Genomic DNA, 5084 nt, shown 5'->3' with positions numbered 1-5084 from the left:
TAAGCACGCACACAGGAACTGGCTTAAACTGCTGTATTCACATTTCAGTGAGAGCGAGAGAGAACAATGTGCATATGCAGACAACAGATCAACACAAGGCACTAAGGGGGGGGGTCACTTCTCTAAATAAAATAGATCCATACCCCCTCCCCCTTTAGATTAATGCAACATAAAACTGCAATGTACCAAACGTTCAATTTCCCTTCCATAAACCCATATTCCAAACAAACATGCTTTCACAATAACAGTCCATCACAGCTGTACAGTTTTAAAAGTTCAGTCTTTTGGGTGGCTGTCTGTTTCTTTCAAGATAGCGCCTCTGGATCTGTGGAGTGGCGTCAGGTTTGGCAGGTGTCTTGTCAACGATAACGTTCTCAGTTTCTGGTGTCATGTTGCTGTCAGTGACATCATCACTGAGAGGTAAGTCCGGTGGCTGTAATGTGTCAGTCTTGTTGGATGCAGTCTACTCAGATGTGTTCTTTGGTTGAGCATCCAGTATCTGGTCCACATGACATCTCCATGTCTGATCTCCAGCATCCACTGCATCAGTGGTCCAGTTCTTGTAGCTATCCTACCGGGTGTCCACTTGTCTTCTCGGTAATCACATGCTGGGACTTCCTGTCGCATCTCAAAGCTTCTTGCTGCTTCAGTTGACAAATGGCTGAACTGTTTATGCAACACTTCCCTGTGGAGGTCTGGTTTCAGGAGGTCTACGCGAGATCTCATAATCCTGCTCATGAACAGCATTGGAGGTGTTTGATCTGTCATCTCATGAACAGAGTTCCAATACACAAAAAGGAAGTTGTCCACCATGTGCTGTAAAGAAATGTCCTCCTTGTCCATCGCTTTAGTGGACTTATTGAAGGGTTGGATAAACCTTTCAGCTAACCCATTCATTGCTGGGTGGTGATGAGCTGACTGGAAATGTCTGAAACCAATTTTCTTCAAGAACTGTCAAAATTCTTCTGATTGTATTGTGGTCCATTGTCATTCACAGTTTTTTCTGGTAAGCTGTTTCTGGTGAAGAAATTCTTCAGAGCAGAGACAGTCTTTGCTGAGTTGGTTGAGTTCACTGGTATAACATCCGGCCACTTCAAATGAGCATCCACAGTAATCAGAAGCATGGAGTCCATGAATGGCCCAGCAAAGTCAATATGTACTCTTTGCCATGGTGATAACCTCCACTCTCACAGATATGACAGTACCTGTGGAGGTGCATTTTGAACTTTTTGGCATCCTGAACAGCTTTGGCCAAGTCTTCAATCTGCTTATCTATTCTCTTCTCAAACACCTTCTTGTTAGCATTGAGCAGCTGCGACAGTCTCTGGTTAGTGCTACCATTTGTCTGCAATTGCCTGTTGATATCAAGCTGAGAGCTTTGACTGAGTGCCAACCTAGTTGGATTTTTCTCAACCATTCACATCCAAAAAGTGCTGGCCTTCCACTTTTTCAATATATAAAGCTCGTAACTGCTGTGTTTGGCCTCCATGTACCACATTTACCTTCAGTTTGCCTTTGGGAGACACTTTTTCACCTGTGTAGGTCTTTAACATCACTGAAGTCTTCTTTAATGATATCTTAGCAAACAGATTGTTGTAGTCAGCCTCTGAAGTTATGGACAAAGCTGACCCTGTGTCCAGTTCCATTTTCAGTTTTACACCAGACACATACATTGTGATCCAGATGATTTTGTGATCTGCTTCAGAAATACAATGCAATTTTAGGCATGACAGCTCACCTTTGTCACACTCTGTGTTGTCTCTTTCACATTTGATCGCTTTATGTAATTGCTTAGTTTTCTGTGTGAAATTCTTCACAGTGTGGTTTTTCTCTTTAGTTGAGATTTTTGTCTGACTTGCACGTTCTCTCTATGTGACCTTGTCTGTGACACTTTCTGCAGACTTTTTCTTTGAACCAACCATCATTTGTATCATGGCAGGATTTGCCACATCGATAACATCTTTGGCTTTTTGCACTATTCAGGGAAATTTTATGTATTTCACATTCTAACCTCCTTTTCTGTAGTTCTGCTGAATCCTTTGCTGCAGTCTCTGATGATATTGCAATGGTCAATGCCTATTCTAAGGTTAGGTCTCCTTCAGATTGTAGCCTATTGTGAGTGCTTTGACTAGCATGCCATGTACAAGCCTGTCTCTTAATGCATCAGAAGGTCCATCTCTAAGATCATAGTACTGGGAAAGTTTGCGCAGTTCTGCAATATATTCAGAAAGGCTTTCATCTTTTGACTGCAACACACTCAAAATGCTGAAGGAACTCAGCAGGCCAGGCAACATCCATGGAAAATTGTACAGTCTATATTTCGGGCCTACACTCTTCGGCAGTCCTGCTAAAAGATCTTGGCCTGAAACGTCAATTGTACTTTATTCCATAGATGCTGCCTGGCCTACTGAGTTCTTCCAGTATTTTCTTTTTTTATATACTTTATTTTCAGAAGTTTCAAAAACAATGAAATCAACAAGAACATATAAGCTCAGATATGTGTAACAGTAAAATAAGAATAAAAAAGGGACATAACATTAGAGGGATGCCTATTGTACAAAGTACTCAAAAGTGCTAAACACTCAGTCTCAAATGAGGGCCATGAGTAATCAGCTGGGAGGAAATTATTCATCTGCCCCCGACCTCATCTAGGTAGGCAAGAAATGAATCCCAGATAGCTGAAAATTTTATAATTGATTTGGTTCTCAAGAACCTAAGTCTCTCCATCCGCATGACTGAGATCATGTCAGCCATCCATCTCCTAAAAGAAGGGGGAGAGGGTGATTTCCATTCCCTCAAGATAAGTCTTTTGGCAACAGTCATCCCCAGCATCGGAGACTGTTGTATGGCTGTAGGGAAACATAGAGTGGACTGCGAACAGCCAAAGATGGCGAGACCACCTTCCAAGGGGAAGGGTCTTTTATAGGCCTTTGAGTACCAGTCAAATATTTTGGACCAAAATCCAGTCAGTAATGGGAAAAATCAAAAGGTGTATGACAACGTGCCTCTGTCCCTTGACATCTATCACACATTGGCGAGACTGAAGGGTAAATCCTGTGCAACCTGAGTTTAGAATAGTGAAGACGGTGGACAACTTTAAACTGGATTTTTTTGAATTGTAACAATTCCATCGAATGTCTTGCTTGCTGGCTTTGCAGGAGTTACTAGGTTGCGTAAGAGTCTGCTGTTAACAGAGCAAGCTTGTATCATTGACAAACTCTTGTCCCAGGCAGCTTCAGATAGTTCAATGCCCAATTCTTCTCTCCAGGCCTCCCTCATCTTCACAGTAGAGGCTATAGTACAATCATTGAACAAACGTACAAACTTAGAAAAGCGATGCTTGGAGTCAGGAGGGTTCTTTAAGATATCAAAAAATATATGCTTCCCTGGAAGGATTTCAAAATTACAAATCTTAGATTGAATGTAGTGTCTAATTTGTAAGTAACGAAAAAAAATGCCAATGAGACAGCTCAAATTTCTCTTCCAGCAGACTAAATGTTGCAAACCGTCCCTCTATGTACTTTCTGTGTTGCTTGGATTTCCAAGATCTGCTGATTTTCCAGTTTGTTTTTTCATCTTTTGACTGGTTCCTTTTGTAAAATCTTAATCTATCAGCTATTACCAGTGGTTTAGAGCTCAAGTGTTTCTTTTGAATTGTAACAATTCCATCAAATGTCTTGCTTGCTGGCTTTGCAGGAGTTACTAGGTTGCGTAAGAAACTATATGTTCTTGGGTCCATTAAACGAAGAAGTGTAGGGTCTTTCTTTTGCTCCTCCACGTTTCTCACATTACAATACAGTTCAATCCTCTCAATATACGACTCCCAGCCTTCATTAACACTATCAAATTTGTCAATTTTCCCGACTGAAGACATCGCCATGTTATTTTCATTTTTAATTCAGCACGTCTTTCACCGTTACTATGCAATATACTCGCGCGTTTGTTAGCCTCTGTGATGGCTTTCTCGTGCTGTTTAACTCTCACAGTTTTGCCCTGTGACTGTTGGTGCAGTTGGTGATATTTTGTGACGTTCAGGTTCGTCCTCATCAACATTTTGTTGTGTCTGTGTACAACAGCATATACATTAAATAAAAGCACAGACATTTCAGGTCAAGACTCTTCATCAGAACTTGGAAAGAGAGAAAACAAGTTTGTTTGAAGTTGCTGCTGACTGCTAACTCTGCTTCTCTATATATTGATGTGTCCTGAATGTTCTGAATATTTTCTATTTTTATTTTGTATTTCTAGCAGCTGCAGTATTTAAAAATGTACATTCATTTTAAAAATGAGCACATCATAGTCGTTGTAGGGTCAAAGACCTGTCATCACACTGATAGCACACTCTATTGTGTTGTGAGCCAGTATTGTTGTATTGGTTACAATAGTGGGTTACTTGCAGCACCAGAATCAGACTATTATGTCTTTATTTGGCAGAACTCTCACTAGAATAGAACAAAATTTTATTGTCATTGCTCAGGACAATGAGATTGTGGTGCTACTCCAGTCATTGTAAAACAGGTATTTACAATGCATGTGGTATGGCTTAATTAAAAAAACAAAATCCCACATTTACATGCGACAAAAGATTTTGATAGTCCATAATACTCAAAGGCAATTGGCAATCTGGGGTGTAGCATTATTCATCTGCACAACTGCCCTCAGAAAGAAGCTGTTTTTCAGTCTTATTGTCTTGGCTAAGATATCCCTGTGGGAGATTGAACAGACAGTGTCATGGATGAGATAGATCTTTAATGATGTTACAATTGTGCCATAGCCATCAAGAGTTGTAGGTTGTCTCCAGGAAGTTGAGTCCTAATGACATGCTGAGCCATCCTAATCACCTGTCGGAGTGCTTTGTGATCTGTCTTGCTGCAGTACCTCACTGTCAGTATGCTCTCTATCACGCGTCAATAAAAGTTGGCCAGCAATTTTTGCGGCAGATTAGCTCTTCTTAAGCACCTCAGGTAGTATAGTCACTGTCGTGCCTTTTCTACTATCGAGGTTGTGTTGATGGACCAAGAGAGCTCCTCGATGATGTTCATCCCCAAAAACTTGAAACTGGAGATCCTTTCCACAATTTCACC

Source organism: Mobula hypostoma, chromosome 2 (genome assembly GCF_963921235.1).
Source record: "Mobula hypostoma chromosome 2, sMobHyp1.1, whole genome shotgun sequence".
Taxonomy (NCBI): domain Eukaryota; kingdom Metazoa; phylum Chordata; class Chondrichthyes; order Myliobatiformes; family Myliobatidae; genus Mobula; species Mobula hypostoma.
This window is presented reverse-complemented; position numbering follows the sequence as displayed.